The sequence below is a fragment of the Cydia amplana genome, chromosome 7, assembly GCF_948474715.1.
Source record: "Cydia amplana chromosome 7, ilCydAmpl1.1, whole genome shotgun sequence".
Lineage (NCBI taxonomy): Eukaryota > Metazoa > Arthropoda > Insecta > Lepidoptera > Tortricidae > Cydia > Cydia amplana.
Genome location: NC_086075.1, coordinates 9619844 through 9647446, shown reverse-complemented (window position 1 = coordinate 9647446; position 27603 = coordinate 9619844). Strand labels below are relative to the sequence as shown.

Here is a 27603-nt window from a genome sequence, read left to right as displayed (position 1 = left end):
CCCTGTCTCCATTTCTATTATAAAAGTAATTCTGAAGCAGTGAAACCAGGTAAGTATTGGTTATTCGAATTCGAAACTCAAGGGAAGAAAAGGAAGTTTAGTTATTTTATCGAAACCACTGCATCAACGCACGCCTACGTAAATAACTCTAACGAAAGTCGCAGGCAATGCTACATGCCAGTGTTGGCCGAAACGTTAATGCAATTTACTATTTATGACTATTAACCATTATAAATTGATCCGTAAACTGTAACCGTCCGTTACGGTTTACGGTTCAATTTGTACTGGTTAATGGTCAATTGCAATGAACGTTCGGCCAACACTGCTACATGCTGCCACCTGAGTCTATAACCAGCCTAAAGACAATAAAGCCCCCACGTGCATTGTTAACTATCGCCTTGATTGTGTCGCCTCTATAGACAAACCAAAGAAAGTCTGCAGCGCAATAATTTGACATCGAATTAAAAAACTACATATGGCAATGTTTTTTAAGCAGTCAGTAAACGTCATGCACTATGGTATGTGTTTGTCAAAATCGTTTAAATATTCATTGTGTTTTGTGATGAACGGAATAAACATGGTGAAACCTTACAAAACCGGCGTGCGGGAGTTACTTTTCCGCATGACGAATAATTTTACACTTGTAAAAAGTCAGCACGAGGCGATTCAAGCTGAAAAACGACAATGTTTACAAAATTTGGAGTTGATGACGGGTAAGTGGAATGAAACATCTTAATACTTCACCATATGTACCTACTTAGATAATATAATATTGGTTTAGACTAAGGTTTCACAGCAAATTGAACACACCTAATAGGTATAGGCATACTTATGAACTTCCTCTAACATTTCGAGAAACTCATTGGTACTAACCGGGTTTTGAGCTCGAACCCACAACCTCCATGCTTATGCTCACGGCATGGGTACCTACTAGTTAAAGCTAAAATTAATTTTTAATATACAGGGTGTCCCAAGAAGTAGTGATATACTGAAGCTGGGAGGTAGAGGACCTAGAGGGCTATCTGAATCACCCCCATGTATGTTCCGCGATTTTTCGTATTTTCGGAGTTATGATTTTTTTTAATTTTTCACCTATCGCCGAGTACGATGAGATTTTTATTTATGGTGACGTGAATTATTGCGGTAGATGCTTGATTTGTTTTGTGTGCTAAGCTGATAGATAGGCCAATTCAGTATGGTAAATAAAACATTCAGTATATCACTACTTCTTGGGACACCTTGTATGTTTATTGTTTTAATGATTTATTTCGTTTTTCCGAAAACTTTAGTTCGCAAATTGCGGGCAATTTCTCTGTCAATCTAATTACGCCTTAATGGGAGTAAAAGAGAAAGATGCTCGCATATTGAGAACTTCGGTGTTCGCGGTAGGCCCTCTGTACCTATTTACCGCCGTCGCGGATATTACAAAAGCTTATTAATTTTGATGAAGCCAAATGTCACATTCTCCCAATATTATTTATCAATATTAGTATATGTCTACATATTAATAGTGACATCTATTGTTGGAATGAAATTTATTTTACTATAAAAATTAAGCTGTGCATACAGCTTAATTTTTTCATAGACGGTAAACATGGTAGAAATTTCACAAGTATCAAGACTATTTAATCCATTTTCTGTGGTGTTGTCGCATACTGATTTTTAAAAACTACTTTTAATCTAGCGCTGCAGACTTTCTTTGGTTTGTCTCTACAAGGTTACTTCATTCACCGATAAATGCTCTAAGGAGCGTAACTCACGTAGTACGAATACCTAGTTCATGTTAATAATGAGTAATAAGTACAGTCTAGTCTGTCCTATGTTTAGCAATCCGTGCGAGTAGGTACCTACAGTAGGTTTAAGGTTCCGTCACACAGGCACGTTTTCCGGGCGGGGCGTGAGCGGGGCGCGTCGCTTTTACAAAGGGGTCAGTTATAAAACGCTCACGCCCCGCCCGGAAAACGCGCCTGTGTGACGGAACCTTTAGCACAGGAGCTCTGCGCTTGTATCTCGCTCGCGAGATGAATACCTGTTTTTAGGGTTCCGTACCCAAAGGGTAAAAACGGGACCCTATTACTAAGACTCCGCTGTCCGTCCGTCTGTCCGTCCGTCCGTCCGTCCGTCCGTCCGTCCGTCCGTCCGTCCGTCTGTCACCAGGCTGTATCTCACGAACCGTGATAGCTAGACAGTTGAAATTTTCACAGATGATGTAAGTACCTATTTCTGTTGCCGCTATAACAACAAATACTAAAAACAGACTAAAATAAAGATTTAAGTGGGGCTCCCATACAACAAACGTGATTTTTGACCGAAGTTAAGCAACGTCGGGCGGGGTCAGTACTTGGATGGGTGACCGTTTTTTTGCTTGTTTTGCTCTATTTTTTGTTGATGGTGCGGAACCCTCCGTGCGCGAGTCCGACTCGCACTTGGCCGGTTTTTTGTTTTTATTAGAGAGGGACGGATAGTATATCTCGCGGGCGAAATACTAGCTGTCGCGGGCGTCGCGGCGCTCATGTGCTAAGCCTACGTAAGCAGTGCTTGGTTCTGTTAAAAAGATAATAAGGTTAGGTTAAATCTAACGATGTTCGATATTATAAAATAAAACCGGACAAATGCGAGTCGGACTCGCCCACCGAGGGTTCCGTACTTTTTAGTATTTGTTGTTATAGCGGGAACAGAAATACATCATCTGTGCAAATGTCAACTATCTAACTATCAGGGTTTATGAGATACAGCCTGCTGACAGACATACAGACGGGCAGTGGAGTCTTAGTAATAGGGTCCCGTTTTTACCCTTTGGGTACGGAACCCTAAAAAGATGAAGAGAGGACAAGAGAAGTCAATTTACTTTTACTTAAGTTGAAAGTAATTTTCCCTCGAGTAAACATTCTGAGTGTTGATAATGTATGGTTAACATCTCATTAGAGAAGGGCAAGTCTTTACTGTCTTACTGCCGTATTCGAACTTCAAGATATTCACAAGAGACGACACGTACTAGATCTATTCTAAATACGTTATAGTTTAGATTTCAACTAGTTCTCTTTTGCAGCGCAATTCGGGCAACCAATGTCACTTTTACGTTAGATATATAATAGATGTGAATTGGATCTAAGTCATATCTTGTGGAAATCGTTCAAGAGTATCTCCAGAATCGCGCAAATGTCAAATTTGACAGGTCCTTAGGGCCCGATTCGGATTTTGAAATAGACATCTATTACATATCTTTTAGACATCGCCATGATATGATAACGATATGTTTAAGATCTAACCTGTCAAATTTGAGCCGCGATTCTGGAGATACTCTTGAACGATTTCCACAAGATATTACTTAGAGATCTAATTCACATCTAATAGATATCTACACGATCTATCGTAAAAGTGACATTGGTTGCCCGAATTGCGCTGCAAAAGAGAACTAGTTGAAATCTAAACTATAACGTATCTAGAATGGATCTAGTACGTGTCGTCTCTTGTGAATATCTTGAAGTTCGAATACGGCAGTTAGCCTACTTTTCTTAAGTAAGTATTATACACATGAAGTCTTATGGAAAAACAAGCTTCATTTTATTGTAGCGTTTTCGACGGCGATTTTTCAATTCCTACGAGTCCAAAAATAATCTAGTTATAAATACATAGGTATCAACATTTTCCAGGGGAGCCCTTTGTTTTAAAATACATATATTTATCATAGAGCGACAAGCATACATTCAAACATCAACAGAAGCATATAATGTTTTTACGCAATAAAAAATTTAATATTAATTACCTGCTATTTAATGGTACGAAAATGAATACTATTTAAAGCTTCCGTGCTAAAAGTGACATTGCCAAATATGGTACAAAAACAGCTACTGCAACTACTGCAAGTAGTTTACCTTGTGTGTATATAAGTATAATTGTAGATCACGTAGAAAGTACATACCTACTAGGCTTGCAACAATTTTATTAAGGTTGACTTACAATTACTATGCCATAGTAATATGTACATATAATTATGGTATAGTTAACTGGGATGCAATTAAGTAATGCATTTTTTACATATTAAAATTTCACAGTTTTCCGGTTATATATGTCGCAGGGAAATGATCAAAACAGAGATTTGAACAAATCTCTAAGGGATATGATCAAGTCACGCAGGATGTTAAAATGGCGAATCCATATCATCATTTCCCTAGAAAAATTCAGTCAGTTGACCAAATCACTGACTCTGTTTAGTGAAAAGACAAAATCGGCCAATAAACGCGAAACGCTTTTTCATTTCACTAGATTTGTTTAGGAATTTGATAAAATCCCTAACCACGACAGTAAGTTGACGAAACGAACTCAAAAAGTCAACTAGTTTTATCATTTCGCTAAACAAGTTTAGTGAAATGATAAAGTCTCAACTGGAAGATGGTACATATATGGTGATTTGATTAAATCTCTGAACGGTTTAGTGAAATGACGAAAGCAAGTACAGAATACAACAGTTTACTCTACAGTTAAGCGATTTGTAAGCGATTGAGGTAAAATGTCAATAGTACTGTAGGTATCAAAGTTAATCGAATACAAGAATAGGTGGTTGTAAATTGAAACAAAATAATTAATTATTAAAAGGGATTGTCTTTTTAATTATTATAATTATACCATACTTTCTTACTACATTAGACTATGGTAAAGTTACCTTCTGATGGTAAAGTTGCCAGTTTTGACGGTAATGAAAAACGAAGCTACAAGTGCGTAAACGTAATTCTAATAGAGTACTTTCCTCTACTTCAAATTAATTATTTCACACCGTGCACGAAATAAAGCACCAGATAATTATTAGAAAAACGTAGACAGCAGTTATTTTAAACATATTTTTTTTTAATAAATCGGATTGAAATGTAGTAAAGTACGTGAGTTGACCGTGACGTCACTATACAGGTTTTCATATAAATTCCATATTAGGAAATCGTTTTGACAATTCTAAAAAAGTAGCTGATTTGACTAGTAGTGTGCTAGTAGGAAAAGTAGCCAATTATTTGTTAAAACATGTGTAGATTTGTGGCATCTTGAGTTACACGTGACAGTATTTTTTTTACAGGCACATCTATTTGTTTTGCATTGTACTTTGGACTTTTCACAGGAACACTTCTTGAACCCCTGACCTCCAAATACTTAGCTTTTAAATAAAAACTTAGCTTAGCTTAGCAGATATTTAAAACAATCCCCGGTACATTACTTCCATCTAATGGACCTCTGTCTACCTCAGGAATGTCCACCAACACGCTTGATTTGATTAGCAACTTTGAATTTGTGCAGAGAAGTCTCTTTCATTTTTTCAGCCGATATTTTCAAAAAATTTCACTTAATCTAGTCAGAGATTTGATCAAATCGCTTAACTGTAGAGAGTAAACTGTTGTATTCTATACTTGCTTTCGTCATTTCACTAAACCGTTCAGAGATTTAATCAAATCACCATATATGTACCATCTTCCAGTTGAGACTTTATCATTTCACTAAACTTGTTTAGCGAAATGATAAAACTAGTTGACTTTTTGAGTTCGTTTCGTCAACTTACTGTCGTGGTTAGGGATTTTATCAAATTCCTAAACAAATCTAGTGAAATGAAAAAGCGTTTCGCGTTTATTGGCCGATTTTGTCTTTTCACTAAACAGAGTCAGTGATTTGGTCAAATGACTGAATTTTTCTAGGGAAATGATGATATGGATTCGCCATTTTAACATCCTGCGTGATTTGATCATATCCCTTAGAGATTTGTTCAAATCTCTGTTTTGATCATTTCCCTGCGACATATATATCATTCTCCCAATGATTTTTCACATCACAAACTGTCATTAAAATAAGTCGAATTGGCCCCATGGCATATGCTAGGGGCGAAACTGTCGCTTGTATGTAAATTTGTTTGCAAGATTGAATGAATATTCAATCTTTGCTCTGATATGTATGAATTTTAATGGGATGTCAATTGTCAAGTGTAGATTGCAATGAAATATCCTCTTGGTACATTATGTTACTTGCTTAACTGTAACTGTCTTTCCTCCAACGTTGTCGGGTAATCAGTAGCTATTGCAATCACAGGAAAAAACCTCCAATGCATCCATTATCCTCCTTATTTCTATTACTTATCTTTCTTTAACAACATTAAATTTGGTGGAATTAGAACAAACTTTATATGATAAAATTAATAAGTTTGTATTGTATCTGATTCGTACCTAACAATTTTTGAACTTACGAGACAGACCTCTAGCTAAACACGTTTGAGCTTACTCTTACCAGGTTTCCCCTTAGTACTAATATTATTATTTATTTATGTTATTTATAAAAGTGAAATTTTACACAATAGATCAGATGTCAGAGAAAGTAGAAAAAATATTCATCTACAGTTGTACTATAGTGACATGAATGTCAAAATGAAAGTTGATAGAGATGAGACTGAAGATAGCCATATCTTTAATTACGGTCGCTTAAGATCGTTTAGCCGAAAAAGAGGCGATGAGTGTGAAAGAAACGGTAAAATATAAATTTAATTTAATTTATCCTGCCTATGCAACAATTTAGATAACGAAACTTTTCGGTGAAATAACACTGGCAATGTTATTTCACCTGCATAAGTATGTCGTAGAAATCTTTTTAGGGTTCCGTACCCAAAGGGTAAAAACGGGACCCTATTACTAAGACTCCGCTGTCCGTCCGTCCGTCCGTCCGTCTGTCACCAGGCTGTATCTCACGAACCGTGAAATTTTCACAGATGATGTATTTCTGTTGCCGCTATAACAACAAATACTAAAAACAAAATAAAATAAAGATTTAAGTGGGGCTCCCATACAACAAACGTGATTTTTGACCGAAGTTAAGCAACGTCGGGCGGGGTCAGTACTTGGATGGGTGACCGTTTTTTTTGCTTGTTTTGCTCTATTTTTTGTTGATGGTGCGGAACCCTCCGTGCGCGAGTCCAACTCGCACTTGGCCGGTCTTTTTAAATATCGTCGTGAATTTATCTCTGTAATTTTGCGAGCCACACACAGCACACACACGGAGAGAATTTTTTTGTAGAATCAAGTAAAAAATATTAATCATTAGTAAAATTTTAGTGAATCCCATGACAAGTAGATTATACTAACGGTTATGAACCAGTTTTACTAATTGTATTTACTAACACCAAAAAAATTGTTCTTTTTGAAACAACAATACTGTTTACTAAAAACAAGTAAACTTTACTAGAAATTACAAAAAAAAGTCATGGAATTTATAAAGCTGAGAAGTTTTATCTAGTGTTTTGTTTCTTGGTTTTACTAATCCCGTGACTAAAATTCACAATAGTTTGCTTGGAAACAATAAAGCAGCACTCTTATTTTCAGTAATATTTTTACTAGAAATTACAAACCTATAGAATAATTCATGGGATTTAGTAAGCTGCGATTTGATTTCAAGTAACCATAATTGCAATGTACAGATGCATCCGCATCTGAGCCTGATCCAAGCGATCCAAACGCTATCGAAACGTACCAGACATATTTAGATCCCGTAAGGAACGATCACTTCTTACGTGATCTAAATTTGCGTGGCACGCTCCAATCGCGCTTGAATGGATTGGATCAGGATCAGGTACGGGTGCATCTGTAAATTGCAATTATGGTTACTTACAAGTCGCTGGCCCAATTTTACAGGTTTCTTTGTTATATGTTCAACGTAGTTAAAACTAGACTTAGTCATAGTTCCATTCAACGACACACCACATGCACCAAACATAATTTCTCCGATGAGCTCCTTTCGCCGATGAGGTTACAAGCAAAATGGACGAGTCAAAGATGGATACGGAGTACGCGTGCGGGGGGAGGGGCGGCTAGTGCGTTTAGGAATCTTGTTATTAGTACACTTTACTAATATCTATAAAGCTATTTACTATTTACGGAAATAAGAATAAAACTCATAAGAATAAGAAAGGGACTTGTTATTACAAGATTACCAAGTATAGAAATCAGAATTGACTTATAATTATTAATACTTATTTGTAGCCACCGATTTTAATAAATCCCATTTGTATTATCTAGTAATCTTTACGTACTGTAACTAGTACACCATTTATAAACTCAAGGAAAGTTTTATAGAATTTATACAAATCTGTTATTCCGAGTAAAGAATATTAATTTCACGATTAAGTAAAACCGTTTTGTATTTCCTATACTATGAAATTAATAAAACTTACTTGAAATTATATTATTTTCTATCGCCTAGAAAAAAAATGTAAAAATTAATAAAGTTTGATAATCCCGTCTTTTAGAAAGCAGGTTTTTAATTCGAACAATATTTTTTCTCTCCGTGCACTGCAATACTCCAAAGCGTATGTATAAACCCAGAGTGCCGAAGAGATTTCTTGTCTAGACATTTGGCTATCCTGAAATCCCACTTTCTAGAGTGACGAAGTTGCTCAACGGGCCACGTAGAACATGATATCCTGCTTTCCTTCGCCATTTCTCCAAGTATTTGACGGTTAGAATTAGAACCGCAAGGACTTGGCTTCCCTGGGCGCAGGATACCGATACCGCCACGTTTAACGTATGGGATGGATAAATCATTCTTAATTGATTGTTCTATATTAGGTACTATACCTACAGTACAGTATCTTACCATGTTTCTTTTTGCGTTTCCCTGAAAACAGATTCTAATTACCAAACGCGCTAGATTTCAACCAAATAAGGACTAATAAGCGTTAAAAGCACATTTAGCACAAACAGTTTTTCATTTTAATTAGTTTAATCACTCTTTTAACAAGCTACGAGCTATTAGCATGGATATTTGTCTCCAATAAGGCAGGTGATAATTTGTTGCACTCATTATTAGAAATGAATATGGACTAGCCAGATTAAATGTGACCTTATATTTACATATTCGAGATCTAGATACGTGTTAAGTGTCAGTACATAATTAACGAGTCCATTAGTAATCTGTTCTGGCTGGTTTTAGGGTTTGTTATGGTCATATTGAGCTTGTAGGGCATAATTTCATGCACAATAACGTAAAAGTTGGTCTAATTAATCTAATTAATCGTTCCGTGGTTTCTAAGATGGCCCTTGGCATGGGACGTGACTTGTGTAGAAAGATACACTGGCCTCGTACCATGTCCAGTGCTCTGTCAGAAGGCCTGGTGCAGCGGCAGACGACTCCCAAACCGTCAAGTGACGCAATACGTATTTTTTTTTAAATAAATAATTAACGTAAGTATGTTATTTGTGGCACTGGCGGTTGAGTTGAGACATTTGGGCCTTGGTCAGACACCAATCAGATCAGTACCTACCTATCATAATTATTGGAAACAGATCGAATAACTAAAACTCGAATTGGCCTGTAAGTATCGGTTATCGAGTCGTTCAAAAGATTATAACCGGTTTCCGCTTCAGAACAAGGACGATAATCCTGTGGCACTAAAGTGCAGACTTCCTTAGTATGCGAGCCGATTTGTAGGAAATAACGGCACAGTTGTCACTCAAGTTACACCTCTGCAACTGTCGATATTGGGTATCTATTGATTTAGGATCTGGATACATTTACGACATGCTTTTAATAGATCCGTCTACGCTATCTTTGCACCGACATGAACAAAACACAGTGAGAGGATATCCTTGGAGGACCCATAAGGAGCATTATAAACGTCATATTTCCATATAAATTTGACATTCAAGGTGACTTTGCCACACATTGTTTTGCAAATGCCATGCAGAATTAGCTTGGTCCGACTCTATCAGGATAATGTTCTAGACATAAGTACATATCTTGTATGGCGACATTAGTGTGACAAATATCTAAAGTATCTAAACAGGCTATGGTACCTATTACGCACACAAAGTTTGGATATCAAACTAACACAATCTTCCATGGCCCAGCTATCCTGACGTTGCTTAAATACAAAGTACGAGAAGACATCAAAGATACAAAAGTATTTCAATATCTTTCCTGTGGTTAATGGTTATTGACACAATGTGCTAGATATGATTGCGGCGATAGTGTGCCAAATTTTCCAATATTGTAGTGGGACGTGATTGACGGTTGGCTGCGGCCTCATCGTAGATTCAGGGCACAGGCAGGGCCGCGGGCTATCGCTTACGACAGATATTGCAGTACTAATAGCGGTTCTGACGAGAATAATGTAAATAGAGCTGACGAGTCAGGGAGATGAACGTTTGTTTTAATTAATTAGAATTAGATAAGTAGTAAGTAAATAATTAAAACTTTAATGTAATATTTTTTACAAGCTTTTATTTAACTTGCCCTGTTAGTATGTAATAGTTCAGTTTCCGATTGAACTGTTTTTTTTTTTTTAATAATTACTTATAGTACTGTCTCTAAGGTACCTGCTTATGGGTTTATTTTCTGATTTATAAATCAAACATGCTTTTGTAAACTTAATTTTTTGCGGATTGTTGTAATAAAAATGTAACCGAGCTATCTAAATAAGTTTTTTTAAGCTACCCATGTTTTTTTTATAAAGCCGGATTGTCCTATATTATATTTCTTATCTTACATCTCAGAAGCTTTCTGATAGATTAACAAAGTTTTGTAGAATAGTCTTTATTATTTCAAAGTTAAAAGAACAACATTTCATAATAATTACACCTTACATATCATGTGTATAAGTAAAGACAAAATGCATATTAAAACTCTCCAAAAACTCATTTTTATTCTTACAAATTTGGTATCTAAGTAAGAAAGCCTATCTATTGAACGATTTGAACGTACCTATATTATTTGTATTTTATTCCACCCAAGGCTCAAAGATCAACACCCGTTAATACGCAACGGATTATATCGGCACCATATAAGCAAAGACAAGACATAAAGTCATAAGTTAGTAAAGGAAGGGAGCGCGGGTGCAATGTCCTGCCGCTGGGTGTCGGTATACTGGACTGCATACTTAATGCGTTCCCCTACTACGGTGTCTGTATCAGTACACTACATACCTTCAGTATGCGATCTTTGCGATCTTTATTGATGATTATTGATGTGTCGATGTCGATATCGATAGTATCAATATATACCCGGATAACCCGGACAAGTAAAAGAGCGAGCTGCTGTAGCAGAGACCAACACTAATAAAGAATAGGAAATGTGCTCAAGAATAAGAGATGTGTCGTTGTTCCCACTGTTCAAAGATAAAAGAGTAATCTGATAATCTCTAGCGAGTCTATATTTTTCATGAAGCCTTACTTGACGAAGACCAGGAAGAAATAGGTGTTGGCAAAAATGTTCTTGTAGGTCACGAGTCAAGGCCCTTCAGCATATAAGGAACACGATGTATAACGCAACGTTTTGTAGTGTGCCAAGCTGCCGACTCATTAGACGGATTAAAGTGTTGAGCCGGCTTAAGACGTCCTATGTCATCTGTCGTTAGTCGTTACACACTACACACCTCAATATGGAAAATGAAAGCCTATAAGCTTTTAGGGATTAAATTTTATAACAATTATATACTCATAATTACACGTTAATCCCGATCAAGCGATCTGTTCAGATGAAACGAGCGAGAAAAAGAAAAGATAACTCCGTGTGGATGCGACGCGAGTGGATTGCATGTCATAGTCATCGAGAATCATGATACTGTCTATACTGAACGTCTGTTGGTACGTGGTTGGTACCTTTATGAGAACCCCTACCACGCTTGCGCTTCTAGGTACAGTAGATCGAAAAAAGTTTCCTAGATTGAACTGGACTGATTGCACAGGTCATTAACGCTAATGGAGTTGGAATGGGAAACTCACACGTGAAGTACTTAGGTTGAGGTTAGGTTCTTAGAAGTTTGTTATCTGCTGCAGGTTTTAGGTACACAACGTGGTCTTTTCGCTTGGTGGGACTCGTTTTAGTATCAATCAAGACTAGTGTCTATCTCATGTATTTAGTGGAAAATCTCGTTATAGATTGGTATTTTGTACAAAGTACAAAAACTTTTGAACCACGACCGAGGTTACAGTTCTGCTAAAGGTCAAATGTTAACAGCCTGCTATCCCGACCTTAACGGGAATGCAAGTTAGAAGGAGACAAGAAAACGACCCTTAAACTTAAACTATTCGGGAACGCCCAGTGCGTTATGGAATGGATTGAATTCGGAATAAGGATCGTATTTGTTGGTAAATAGTGCGTCTCGCGTTAAAATGCATAGAGTGGAACGCAGAACGCACTCAAATGGATTGGATTCTTTAAATCCTAAATATCAGATATGCACCTGATGGTGAGACGAAGCCATTTTGTGGTCAAGCCAAGTAACACATTGTGTAAGTTTGTCTGTCAGTTCTATGATTCTATCACATTCTTGCGATTACTCCACGTAAGATTTTCTTAGTTCTGCTTTGTTTTAGAAATGAGCTTGTAATCTAACCTGTATTGCACACAATATAAGTGCTTTGCTACTTCTACTAGACCCTTGTAAGAAATCTCGCGTATCACTCGCCATAGGCATCGGTTCTCGACCACATGTGGCTTGCATGACTATGTTTGGCGAAGAATTCACGTTAGTATGGCGCAGATGGGTAGCCAATTAACGTTCTGGTTTTTCCTGTCTTTTCTATGTTTTTTATATATGTGTGGTTCCTTGTTGAGCTTATGGTGGTAGAGCTAAGTTTTATTCGAAAACAAAAGCCATTGCAAATCTGCATTGCATTGCAACTACATATCTTTATCTTTACCAATTATGTACAGCATAATTGAAACTGTCAGACACCTTTTTCAATATAATTATAGAATTATGTTATCTTGATGATGATGATGTTATCTTACCTATATAAGAACTTGTAATTTCAGCACAGCTGCATTTAAAACAGAAGACTTACTAGCATTTTCAACAGTGATTCTTGTGAGTCTTTAATTGATTTAATCAGTCATATTCCAAAATAGTCTCCCTTGTAGATACTCAAACTATCTTTAGAAATCTATAGGAGTGGAACTGACACCAAGTAATTCCTAGTATTTATTTAAACCATGGAAATCCAAAATCTTACCACCATTTATTTTGGATATTAATGTTTCATACGGAAAATGGACCCTGATCCTGATCCGACACCTACATATATAGTATAGACAATTAGACATCATCATCATCATATAGTATAGACAGGCTAAAGAGAGAAGGGTCACCAAACATTTCGACCCCAAGTGCCAAGACCCCGGCTGTCCCGGTTCCTTGGGCAGGTTAGATAGGAAGAGTTCTCGTAGTTCGGACTTGGAGACCTACTCTAAGCTAATGAATCCATCCTTATAACTGTGAAATGTGAATACGCCCGGATTTTAGTTCAACAATCCCATCTTGATTTCTCCAGCTTGCTTATCACGCAACTGAACAAAAAGGCTGAAGATGTAAGAAACAAGAGACAGTCTGCCGATTATGTCATGTAACGAATTCCCACGACCGATTAGTAAGAGATTAATTATGTTTACTGCCTAAACCTCTTATTTTGTCAATAGGGACAATGTAGAAGTTACCGTAATCCTTAAAACACAAGGTGTCATTTTTAAAACTACAGAGATGAGACACGTAGAGATGAATGATTGAAGTTCCATCAAGATTATCATAGTGTCAATAGTTATTGTTGAAATAATAGTTAAATTAAACGTCCTTAGGAATAAAATAATATTACGCAATCTTATAAGATAATCAACACAAATTTTGTAATCCAATACACATTGCAAGCAAGATTACACCACAAAAAGAAATAAAACAGCACATTTTAAAATTAAAGTTCTCATGCCGTGTTAAGAGTGGTTTAACCCGAGTATTTTAAAAGGTTACTTAAAGGACACAATACGAGATTGCACTCGATTTCGACATATTAACGAATACAATGTGTTTAGTATTATGTTTAAGTACCTATTTGAGATTCTTAGGTAGGTACAGATACCATACTACCATTATGCAATTTATTTACGGGTCAAGCGCCTAATAATTCTGCGATTAGGTAAAATCACGGTAAAACTTTACTTAATCAGTAGAGTTATCCTTGAGGAAAGTTTAGGTATAATTTGTTAAGGTTGTGTACTTATAAATTAGTTGAAATATGACGATTATTGCTAATGATGTCGGAAAAAATCACGCTTTACTACCCGTGCGAATCCGGGGCGGGCCGCTAGTGGGTACTAAGTAAAGAAATAGCACAAGGCTTTTATTTTTGCAAACAGAGAGTACTAGTTATCGGCAAACAATTTAGCATCCTGCCCTGCCTCAACAAAAGTTGATTGAGTAGCGCCAAAACACGATTCGGATTTTGAAATAGACATCTGTTAGATATCTTTTAGACATCGCCAAGATACTATAACGATATGTTTAAGATCTAACCTGTCAAATTTGACATTTGCGCGATTCTGGAGATACTCTTGGACGATTTCCACAAGATATGGCTTAGATATCCAATTCACATCTAATAGATATCTAACTCTATCTAACGTAAAAGTGACATTGGTTGCTCGAATTGCGCTGCAACTAGTTGAAATCTAAACTATGACGTATCTAGAATGGATCTAGTACATGTCGTCTCTTGTGAATATCTTGAAGTTCGAATACGGCAGTAGGCTCAGGTTAGTTCACGTCGGTAACGTCGGAGAAGGACTGCCATGCGTCCGAGTTTCCCTGGATTTGTCCTAGTTTGGGACTTTAGGGCCCATCCGGAAAACGACCGGGTTTTAAAATGTTAGAACAATTTTTATCTTTAAAATAAACAATTTTTCTATGTTATCAGTCCGGCGTTGGCTAGGTATGAGGAAGTGATGGCAGCAGGCGCGACGAGTGTGCAATGCCACTACCTAAATAGTGGGATCGAGTTCAAATGTGCTGTACACAATGAGCAGTTAGTTCCCCCCCCCCCTTCCTTCCGCGCTCCCGTATAAATAAACAATTAACGGATTATTTTAGCCTGGTTAGTAGTAACTGTTGGCGATAGTCTATAATATTATTCGCGGGTTCGCATCTTGCTTATAGTTTTTGTGCTAATCTATTCAAGTAAGTAGGTGCAGCTAGCTGCAAAAGTGCATATGCGATTCATGGATGAATTCCATTCATATTGCTGTGTTATGACATTTTCAAATAGTGTTCAAAATGTAATCATCTGTATTATCCATGTTTCTTTGTTTACACTCGCCAGCACCACTAACCTTGCTTTCTCACTTTCAATACATTCACAAACATTACTTGTGCCAAACCAAGATAATCAGGCAGGATTATCGCTTTCGAAATGTCTTCGTTAAACTGAATCTTAACGCACGAAGCACGATTCGTTACGTTTTAATGGCCGCTTTGAGACTTACCATGACTTACCGTCTCTAAACGCGGCTATACCTGCTATTTATTAGATTGCGATTGTTTAGTTAGAGTGGTTCGATGAAAGAACCATACCTGTAACGGCTGCAACGAATAAACACAGATTTGACAATTAGGGAGACCCCTCACTAGCGTCTCTTGCATCGGCGTCTAGTCAACTCCATGGCTGCTGCTCGACGCAACGTTGACGCAACTGTGCAGCGACGCCATTTTGCATGGCGCTGACTAGACGCCGACGCTCAAAAGACGCTAGTGTGTGGTGGTCCTTAGCCGAAAAATGCCTTCTTCTAAACCTGTGCATGGTCCTTTGCTGCCTTGATCCAAATTCCTCCTAAGCCAAATCTTCTCTGAGGCTTTAGCAAATAATTAGGTCCCATCTTCAATCTTTATACACTTAGGTATAAACTGACAACTCTACGCGTATAATATTACAACCGCCTATGTAGATGCCAATTTACACAAAACCTTTACGAATTATACATCTAAACCTTCCTCTTGAATCACCCTATTTCATATCTGTAGGAGATAATAATTTTGTCATTCCTTCCAATCGTCTCTGTTTTATTTCGCATCTTCTGTAAAATAAGATAATATATTTCAAGCATAACCTCCAGCGCCGTCTCACGGAGTGTGACTAATTTCTTGCGGTTGACATTGACAGTTGACACGTCATCCGATACCCTGTATGAGATATCAATATGTGATGAATACACAAACTTGTAATTGTCGCTCGCGCTTGACAGACAGCTGAAGTGTGCGAAAGGGAAGCCCTCGCGTATATGAACATCGCATGAGTGCGAAAGAGTCAGACTACAAATGAGAAAACGTGACTATTTTGGAGTTTGACAACGGCCGCGGACGGCCAAGAGCGTATCACCGTAATTTTCAATTTGAAAAATATACACAAGTTCGGAAGAAAACTATTTGATTAAGTAATACAATGAAGATAGTGTCTTGTAGTGTACCGGATTTCAGTGTCACGGGGCCAAATAAACCTAGCAAATACTCATTTCAAAGGAATTATGATATTCCGAGCGAAATTTTCTTGACAATATTTTGTCAAATTAACAGCATAAAAAGTGTAAGAAGCCGGTTTATACAGTTAATTATAAGTTTTTCTTCCTTTGTGTGCTAATATTTTATCATATTACGCAATAATTTAAGATATTTTGTGTAAAAACATAAACTGTTACTTTACGCTAGGGCTTGACAAAATGTTCAGATGACAGTATCGATAACTTGTCGGTATATTAATAGCTATGTAACCTTTATAACCGACTTCAAATAATAACGATTGTTATACCTTTTTGAAGGTGCACATGTTTAGCAGTAAATTTAAACTTCACTTTCCAACACAGTAAGAGTTAGACTAAGATAAGTCTGTAACGATTTTGATAGCACACGGAGTTCAAGTGTTATTTATACGTCATAACGTCGTAAATTTTAACGTTTGAAAAAAAACCGGCCAAGTGCGAGTCGGACTCGCGTTTCAAGGGTTCCGTACATTAAGTCCGACTCACGCTTGACCACATTTCTGATAGGTTTTCCTGTCATCTATAGGTAAAGAACTATTTTGTGTATTTTTTTAGACCCAGTAGTTTCGAAGATAAGGGGGGGGGGGGATGGTCATTATTTGCCTATTTTCTTGAATAACTGCGAAACATTAATCCTAAAATTAAAAAAATATATATTTGAGATTCTTACAATGAGCTCTTTCATCTGATATGTAACACGATATATGTAGTTTGAAAAAACTTTATTTTTTAATTTTCTCATTTACCTCCCAAAAATGGCCTCCATATTTAAAATTCATTTGTTTACGTTACACGTCCATCTTTGGGTCATAAACTTACATATGTGTGCAAATTTCAACTTAATTGGTCCAGTAGTTTCGGAGAAAATAGGCTGTGATAGACGGACGGACAGACAGATAGACAGACGCACGAGTGATCCTATTAGGGTTCCGTTTTTTCCTTTTGAGGTACGGAACCCTAAAAACGGTAATTTACAAACAAACAAACAAATTTACAAACTTATAACTAGGTAAATATAAAAATTAAGGGTAGGTATATAATTATATGCTATTAGGCCATAGGTACCCGGCTAAATGTACCTAGTACGCTGCTGGCGTTTCCTCTTTGCACCGCTAGCGAAATACGCTGGATAATACGTTTAAAATAACACATTTGAAAAAGTTGTCGATAAAGCAACCAAACACCGACAGATTATTAATATGTTGTAACATGACATCACTATTTTTGATCTCACATAGACAATTTACGCACACACTTGCATTTCATTTTTGGTCGCACTTTTGAAGATTGACAGTTGTTCTTGTCTATTCTAATTCTATGGATGAATATAACAAAGCGATTCTGTATTCAAATGATTAGTGGAAAGGTATTTTCTCAAACATGCAATGAAATGTCGTCGCTCCGGGCGTTATATCAGGCTTCGAAGTATCACGTTTAGGGCGGAGCAACTCCAGAGAACTGTAAAGTAATTTCATACGAAATTGAAGGCCTAGGCCGGGAAGTAATTTTTTGTTTAAATTCTAATGTAAACATGGGGTCTTTGTCCATGAACAGGCTAAACAGCCGAATTATATTTTTTTTTTTATATTTTTAGTGAATGAATGATTATCGCACCAAAATATCCGTGTTAACGCCTGTTATACACGAACGTACTGATATTAAGAATACGAATCTGTATGATTCAATGTGTTGATGAATAAATTTAAAATTTTGTCTATACGTAAGTCACCAGAGACCATAGACAATATTTAAAATCCTCTGCGTTTATTTTATTTATAGAAATAGAGATTCTTATTATCAGATTGTGTATAATGGCCCTAATAAGGTCTATTCGAACACGACACACGCGAAATACGGACGACTTCCGTAAAAAAAAACAATTATGGCGGGATTGGAAGGAAAATTAAAAAACTTTTGTTGTGAAGTTGGATTTTTATTATAAAGATTATAAATTTGTTTTTTTTTTGTGGTGTATTTTTAGGGTTCCGTAGCCAAATGGCAAAAAACGGAACCCTTATAGATTCGTCATGTCTGTCTGTCTGTCCGTCTGTCCGTCTGTCCGTCCGTATGTCACAGCCACTTTTCTCCGAAACTATAAGAACTATACTGTTGAAACTTGGTAAGTAGATGTATTCTGTGAACCGCATTAAGATTTTCACACAAAAATAGAAAAAAAACAATAAATTTTTGGGGTTCCCCATACTTCGAACTGAAACTAAAAAAAAATTTTTTCATCAAACCCATACGTGTGGGGTATCTATGGATAGGTCTTCAAAAATGATATTGAGGTTTCTAATATCATTTTTTTCTAAACTGAATAGTTTGCGCGAGAGACACTTCCAAAGTGATAAAATGTGTGTCCCCCCCCCTGTAACTTCTAAAATAAGAGAATGATAAAACTAAAAAAAATATATGATGTACACTACCATGTAAACTTCCACCGAAAATTGGTTTGAACGAGATCTAGTAAGTAGTTTTTTTTTTATACGTCATAAATCGCCTAAATACGGAACCCTTCATGGGCGAGTCCGACTCGCACTTGGCCGCTTTTTTTTTTATTTCATTGCATGTTTGAGAAAAGCACTATACATGCCTAGCCGTGAAAAGGTCTTGCCGGCTTCGTATCACTATCCGGCCTCCCTACGGTCGGCCGGCTATACCTACTCACCCGGCAAGCCCTTCTTTCCCGGCGTCTGCAGTAATGTACTATTACTTAATTCTTCATGTGCGGCTTGGAATTAAATCGGAATAGAAGGGCCATTTTATTTGAAGTTGTCCCCTACACTTTTTATTAATTTGGGAAATTTCTATGTTATGACTACTCAGAATCACGAGCTCTTTCTATCCTAATAGGAGAAAAAAAGTGTCCCTAGGTTTTTTTTTTCCATTCCGTTACCATTTTTCATAGACTTTGTACGGCGGTCACGGAAAGATCTTGGGATCAAAAGAACTCATGATTCCGAGTAGAAATAACATAAAAAAATCCCAATTTTGAAAAAAAAGTGTAGGGGACAACTTTAATTAAAATGGCCCAGAAGCACAAGAGACACAGGCACATCTAGAGACTTATATTAACAAGCAATTCCATAAACCAACGGTAAAACTCACACTTAAACAGCTATATCAACAATAATGTTTTTTTTTTGCATTGGAGTAGCGTTTAAAATTGCACGAAAAAGAAAATGGAAGGCCCTCAACAAGGAAGAAAGAAAACTATTAAATGAGGGCAGCGCACATCAGGTCATTGGAAGCCCACAGGTCATTGTGGAAGCCCATCTTGGCTAGTGGTGGACGTCTTTCGACTGATAAGACGAAATCGCGAAATGTCTAGTTACCTATAGATAGTATAGATGGAACATAATTGTTGGATAGGTGATATTTGAAAAGTCAAAAAAAAAGATGAAAAAAACGCATTTGTCAGAATTTTAGGTAACTATTAACTTTACTGAAAATAATCCTAAAAGCTTTTATTTTACCAGTGGCAAGTGAAAGTTTCTGATAGGTATACGAACGTAATTATTAGAAACATTTTCTTAGACAGTTATTAATGACGAGGTAGCAAGATCAAGTTTCAAGTTCCCACCAATATTTTATAACGAACGAACAGATTTGCTCGACCGAATTATTTAATTGCCGATCCAGTAGACTCAGTAGAGCATAGACTTATAGAGCAACTAGCTGTAACCCGCGACTTCGTACGCGTGGATTTGTATATTGGTGGTTATACATTCTACATTAGTTTAGCTTTAGAACATTATGCAGCAAAAGATAGCAGTAGGGACGGTTAATCATTTGTTAATTATTATACAACGCATGAGATTTGTCTTTCACAACCTGGCTACGAAGTTTCAAGCCCCTAACTGAATAAAATTGTTCTCGATATAATCTCTCTCAACCCGCAGAAGATTTTCAAGTCCACTATTTAATAAAACCTACTACCTAACTACCTATTTACGAAGTTTGAAGTTCCTAGCTTTAAATAAAATTTGAACCCTCTACCAACTCTCAACCCCTGTTTAAACTTTTAGGGGATGAATTTTGAAAAACGCTGAAATTACTTTTCTTGTACTGTAATAATATGCCTTTATACAACGATTCAAGTCCCGCACTCAAATAAATATTTGGGTTCCATACAAATTTTTGACCCCCTTCACCACCTTGGGCGATGAATTATCAAAGACTCTGATTAGTTTTCTTTACCTTTACCTTTTTACAAAGCTTCAAGTTCCTAGCTTTAAATAAAATTATAACCTATACAATCTTTCTACCCCTTTTTAACCCTGTTATGGGATGAATTTTTAAAAACGCTGAAATTAGTTTTCTTGTGTTCTAATAATATGGCTTTATACAAAGATTTAAGTCCCGCACTCTCAAAAATATTTGATCTCCATACAAACTTTCAACCCCTTTTTCACCTCCTCGGGGGATGATTTTTAAAATCGCTGAATAGGGTTTTTTGTTTTTTAATAAAATACCTTTTTACGAAGTTTCAAGTTCCTAGCTTTAAATAAAATTTGAACCCTATACAGACTTTCAACCCCTTTTGGATCCTTACAGGGGATGAATTTTTAAAAACTTCTCTTTTAATGAAATAACTTTTTACGAAGTTACAAATTCGTAGCTTAAAAAAAATTTAAACCCTATACAATCTTTCAACCCCTTTTTAACCCTTATAAGGGATGAATTTTTGTAAACGCTGAAATAACTTTTCTTGAGATCTAATAATATGGCTTTATACAAAGATTCAAGTCCCGCACTCTAAAAAATATTTGATCTCCGTACAAACTTTCAACCCCTTTTTTACCACCTCGGGGGATGAATTTTTAAAAACACTGAAATTATTTTTGTTGTTTTTTAATTTCATACCTTTTTACGAAGTTTCAAGGTCCTAGCTTAAAATAAAATTTGCACCCCAAGACAAAGTGTCATCCCCTTTTTTACCCCCTTAGGGGTTGAATTTCCTAAAACGTCGCAATTCCTTTTTTTTGCAATCGGTTATTATGCCTTTCTAAAAAGTTTCAAAGCATTTGTAATGGATTCAAACTTTCAACCCCCTTTTAACCCTTTTAAGGGATGAATTTTTGGAAACGCTGAAATTACTTTTCTTGGGATCTAATAATATGGCTTTATACAAAGATTGAAGTCCCGCACTCTAAAAAATATTTGATCTCCGTACAAACTTTCAACCCCTTTTTCACCACCTCGGGGGATGAATTTTTAAAAACACTGAAATAAGTTTTGTTGTTTTTTAATTTCATACCTTTTTGCGAAGTTTCAAGGTCCTAGCTTAAAATAAAATTTGCACCCCAAGACAAAGTCTCATCCCCTTTTTTACCCCCTTAGGAGTTGAATTTCCTAAAACGTCGCAATTCCTTTTTTTTGCAATCGGCTATTATGCCTTTCTAAAAAGTTTCAAAGCGTTTGTAATGGATTCAAACTTTCAACCCTTTTTAACCCTGTTAGAGGATGAATTTTTAAAAACGCTGAAATTACTTTTCTTGTCTTATAATAATATACCCATATACAAAGTTTCAAGTCCCACACTCACAAAAATATTTAATCTCCATACAAACTTTCAACCCTTTTTTCACCACCTTGGGGGATGAATTTTCGAAAACGCTGAATTTGGTTTCCTTATTTTTTAATTTAATACATTTTTACAAAGTTTCAAATTCCTAGCTTAAAATAAATCTTGAACCCCATACAACCTTTCATCCCCTTTTTAACCCTTTTAAGGGATGAATTTTAAAAAACGCTGAAATTACTTTTCTTGAGATCTATTAATATGGCTTTATACAAAGATTGAAGTCCCGCACTCTCAATAATATTTGATCTCCGTACAAACTTTCAACCCCTTTTTCACCACCTCGGGGGATGAATTTTTAAAAACGCTGAAATTAGTTTTCTCGTTTTTTAATTTAATACCTTTTTGCAAAGTTTCAAGGTCCTAGCTTAAAATAAAATTTGCACCCCAAGACAAAGTTTCATTCCCTTTTTTACCCCCTTAGGGGTTGAATTTCCTAAAACGTCGCAATTACTGTTTTTTGTAATCGGCTATTATGCCTTTCTAAGAAGTTTCAAAGCATTTGTAATGGATTCAAACTTTCAACCCCTTTTTAACCCTGTTAGGGGATGAATTTTCAAAAACGCTGAAATTACTTTTACTGTCTTATAATAACATACCCATATACAAAGTTTCACGTCCTACACTCACAAAAATATTTGATCTCCATACAAACTTTCAACCCCTTTTTCACCACCTTGGGGGATGAATTTTCGAAAACGTTGAAATTAGTTTTCTTGTTTTTTAATATAATACATTTTCACAAAGTTTCAAATTCCTAGCTTAAACTAAAACTTGAACCCCATACAACCTTTCATCCCCTTTTTAACCCCCTTAGGGGTTGAATTTTTCAAAATCGCTTCTTATCTCTTGTACACTTTACAAATGCAACCTAGTGTGCAAATTTCAACTTTCTAGCTTTTGTAGTTTCGGCTCTGCGTTGATGAATCAGTCAGTCAGTCAGTCAGTCAGTCAGTCAGTCAGGACACTTGCATTTATATATATAGATTAACATGTTCGTGGTGATTGTTTCTTGTATAAAAAAAAAAACTAAAACTGTACTATCATTTAGAATAATAAGAAGACAGCTGGGTGATATCTAGAAAATCCAACACAATGCGTTAAGTTGACATTCAGATGTCAACTGCAGGTGCGTTACTGTTGCGATAGCACTGCAGAGGCGTTGAAATTGCCGCTGCATATAGCTTTGATAAAATGTGTGACGTTCGCCGCCGTCTGCCCCGATTATGACGTTCAATCCGCCTCTCATTTTATCAAGGAAATTGACAGACACCGCATCAAGACCGCAGCGTACCGCCACCGCCGCGTCACCTTAAAGGATGACTCACGTTAGACCGGGCCGTGTCCGGGCCGGAGCTTCGTTTTCTATGGAAGCATCACGTGATCACCTGTTATCTGTCATAGAAAAGTAAGCGCCGGAAGCTCCGGCCCGGACACGGCCCGGTCTAACGTGAGTCATCCTTAATACGTATAGCATTACAAAATAACAGAGACCAGAATTTTGACAACTGAAGTTTTGCACCACACTCTGTGGTAACTGGGTTGAAGCGCTACCGTTTGAATATCCAACATAACGTATGGTGCCGTACATCGTTATCTACTTTAGCTGGCTACTGGTGGACGGATGAGCAAATCAAGATTGCAGGAAAACTTTAGAGGTAAATTGGTAGACTAGGTTAGGTATTTAGTAGTGGTATTTGTAGAGAAGAATATGCATGGTAATTATTTATGAGGGATTGTGGTCCAACCCACCTACATGGGACATCTTAGGCACCTGTTTTTAAAAATGACAATAGATTTTTTATGCTGTTTTTATAAGGGCTTTGTCATGCATCCGTTAAAATGATAAGGAACCCAGCCCTAAAAAATACCTGTTTGGTATTTACCTGAACAAAAGCTTGTCTTATCAAGGTTTCTACAAATACCATGCTTATTGACTTAATTTTATTTGGGGAAAAATTTGGTGTTTGTCGGCGAGTTGCCAGATCGAAAGAAAACACCAAGTGCCTAGTAGAGTCCGTCTAAGCTAACTTTACACCGTCTTGAACAGAACTAAGTGAGGTAGAGGCATTATAATGGTATATTTTCATAGAAAAAATATTAATGACATTGCCACACCTTCCTCATTGCAAATGCCATGCAAATTTGGTTTTTACCGACTCTATCTTATCTGGATACATTTTTAAAATATAAAGTTTTTGGAGTTAATTTCGGAATCAATAAAGATTAAGCACCTAGATATGTAGTCTAGTCTCCCTACCAGCCCTTCAAAGTTTTATTAGTAAGTGTAAGGCCTGAGTGGACGCTCGCAGCGGAGCGTTCGGCGGGGCGTGCAGCGTGGCGTCGGGCTCACAAGTGATTGCGCGTCGTGCTCACGCGTGCGGCGTGTATGTCAAACAAATGCAAACGTATAGTAGCGGCCTTAGTGCACGCTGTTCAAATCCCTTGGGAGCTCGACGCCCCGCTTCGAGCGTCCACTCAGGCCTTACACTAAGGGTATAGGTAGAGTCTGGGCGGAAAAAGAAGAGTCATAGAATGTATTGGATCCCATATATTTCAGGACTCTTCTCTCTCCGCACGGACTCTACGAAAAACTAAATGTCCCGAGTCTGCCAACAGTGCCAACCCTTTCAAACACGCTCTATCAAACGGTTGCTAGGGAGATTTATAACTACGTCTTAGCTATCTAGCTATGTAGGAAGGGTCAGATAAAATGCGGTATTGATTCCAATAGTCGGAACTATGCCAGAATGAAAGTAGCATTGCGTTGATACCGACGTAAATACAAAGTTACCAATTCATGTTTATCTATTTTCGGTGAACGCTACCCTACTCATATAAATTTCATGGATGATTGCAACTTTTTAAGTACATAAGGCTGATTCGAAAATCTGTCTACTTAGGTAGGAGCTACCGCGAAAACCGAAATTGCGAGTGACAGAAAAATGCCCGCAATTTGCGAACTTCGATTTTCACGGTTAAGTACCTATAGCCCAGATAAATGTACGTAAGTACTTCGACAAACGCAGCAGCGAAGCCTAATTTTGTTGCACTTTGACCTGTAGGTTAGGTACCTATATGTATATAATACATACTTCCCCGAGTTCCACGTAGCTACTTGCCGAAGGTTATAGGTATGTATAAGTCAACTGTCTACTAAATAACTGTATTTATGAGCCTCGTGAATATTAAATAAGTCTACCTACTGGGACATGGTTTAACTGGATTTGATGACGTGATATTAAAACATGCATAAAATGCAAATCCGTTTATGAATCTTATAACGAGTTACAGCAAAGTGATGTCAGGTTATTAACTTTTAATGATTAATAATGAATGCCCCAATTATTGCTAAGGTACCTACTTAATTAGATGTCAGTACCTACACTGTAAACGCAAATGTAAACCTCATTTTAAAAACTACAACTAAGTGGATATAGAGTCAAAGAAAGTTCACCTCTACACTACAACACAACCTGTTTGAAAAACGTAGACACCGTTAAAACTCAAATATTTACTACTGACTCACCTTTTCACATCGACGAATAATTCCAAAGTAGTTTTCTAACCTCTTAGAAATAAAATAATATTCATACGCAGTCAAAACTAATAACCAAACTGCATACTTTTGGCGACTGCATCCAAACCAGAATTCTGGTTATGTGATACCGCTATGCACTTGAGATATTTACTACATAATAAACGTACCTGTTTAATTGTAACACACACGACACTGTAAGTTCTTAAAGTATCATAACCATAGGTTATTTACGTATACAATACTATTATTGTTCGTTATTATGGAGGCGTTTCGTTCGATCGTTGTCGTTTGACCGGTAAGACAAGGCGCCGCGCGATACCTGCCTCAGACCCGTCCACTAATCGACTGTCTATGCTGCTATTGCTATAGTGCACGTGTTTACTTCGGCTTGTGTGCGTGTGTGCGTGAAGGCTTCAATCGCTGCGCGCGCGCGTGTGAAGTGTTGCCAGCAAATTAATGTTCCGCGAAGTATTGGAATAAAGGTTATGATGACGAAGAGGAATGACAAGCTGTATTTTTTGATTGTTAATATGTCTGCCTTTATTCAGGGTGGTTCCATTAAAAGTTGCATTAATGCTGCTTTCGTGGAAGTCACTGCAGAACGAGACAGCATCATATAGCATAAAAAATGATTGTTTTTAGAAAGTAGAAACCAGTAGTAACAGTCCACACGCGCCACCGCTAACATCCCATCCCTGATGCGCTACAGAATATATCATAGATGAATACTTCTCTTTGAATTATCTACATGCAATCTAAGTTGTTAAAGAATAAGTTTAGAGCATTTTCTTAATTTCTCTACAGTCTCTACACACATGGCTGCTGCTCAGCATGCGGGCGAAATTAAATAAATAAAAATGATTTATTCAGTATACTTGGTCAACCAGATCTTGACAGTAGAAAAAGGCGGCAAATTTGAAAATTGTAGGCGCGAAGGGATATCGTCCCATAGAAAATTTGAATTTCGCGCCTTTTTTTACTGACAAGATTTAGTTGACCAGCTATATCTTAAAATTAAGTCACAATGTCTGATGTGCCTCTTTTTAAGCATTGTAAATATTACTTGTGTTAAGAGAACACCACTCTTCCAGGTGTAGGTAAGTATCTTAAATAAAGCATAGATAAATATAAGTAGTAACTTAAAGTGAAACACAACGTGACAAAAACCTTTTGGCACAAATATTTATGTAATTGAATCTTAGTTTTGTTATATTTTATCTTGTGTTATTAATTATTATTTGTGCTAATAAACATTTCTTATTCTTATTCTTATTCTTAAACATGTATAATAAAAGGTTTACGTCAATTTAAACATTTGAATGAAAACAACGTTAAATTATTGTGAATGCTAGAGTTAGAACAAGCTTACTAGCCAGCGATTTTGATAGCCCAGACTGTGTAAATATTATTTTACTAGTTATAATTTCATAGAAATTTAAACACTCTACTTTTTATTTCGAATATGAGGAAACCGAATATAAAGAGACAAACTTGCAAAATCAGTAAGATATCAATCTCATAGATATATTTTCATATAAATGCGGTTTAACGTTACTCTTACAGCTGCAAAATTGCATAGACACAGTATAAATGAATTCATTAATAAAATGGTCAAGCAATTAATATAAATCATTGCCCGGTGAACGATGAGTACTCTTGGCTTGGCTCTCAGTTTGAGTTTGAGTATTTAATTATTTAAATACTGGCAACATTAACGGACTACGCATACTTTCGTCGTACAAGCACAAGCGGTACAAGCAAAGCTCGGTGTATTACTTTAATAGGCGAATTAGACTCTCGCGCGAGCCACGAGACGAGCCGCGAGCCGCGCCACGAGACGCGAGTCCACCGCTTACACTCTCGTTCGGCTTGTCATTCGGTTATAAACCTTATGCCGTGTCGTTAGTGTTTAAATTATATTAGCTCAACGAGCTTGCGAGCCACGAGACGAGCCGCGAGCCCACCGCTTAAGGCCTGTGCACACCGGCTTGCGTGTGCGTGACGTGCACGTGCGCGTGCGCCAAAACGTTGGAGCCGCACACGCACACGTCACGCAAGCGGTGTGCCGTCTCTCATAAGGATCTGTATACTTACAACGCTGCACGCGCACGTGCACGTCACGCACACGCAGCCGGTGTACACAGGCCTTTATAGTCGATTTAAG

At 37.0% G+C, this 27603-nt stretch overlaps 1 protein-coding gene across 1 annotated transcript in view; it reads right to left on the bottom strand.

Moving 5' to 3' along the window:
* The window catches only part of LOC134649650 (uncharacterized), a 112367-nt gene extending 86567 nt beyond the window's left edge, over positions 1-25800 (bottom strand). The window contains exon 1 of the mRNA XM_063504488.1: positions 25607-25800. The gene's annotated coding sequence lies outside the window, so the exon portion shown is untranslated. The remainder of the gene's footprint in view (positions 1-25606) is intronic.
* Positions 25801-27603: the final 1803 nt, after the last annotated feature.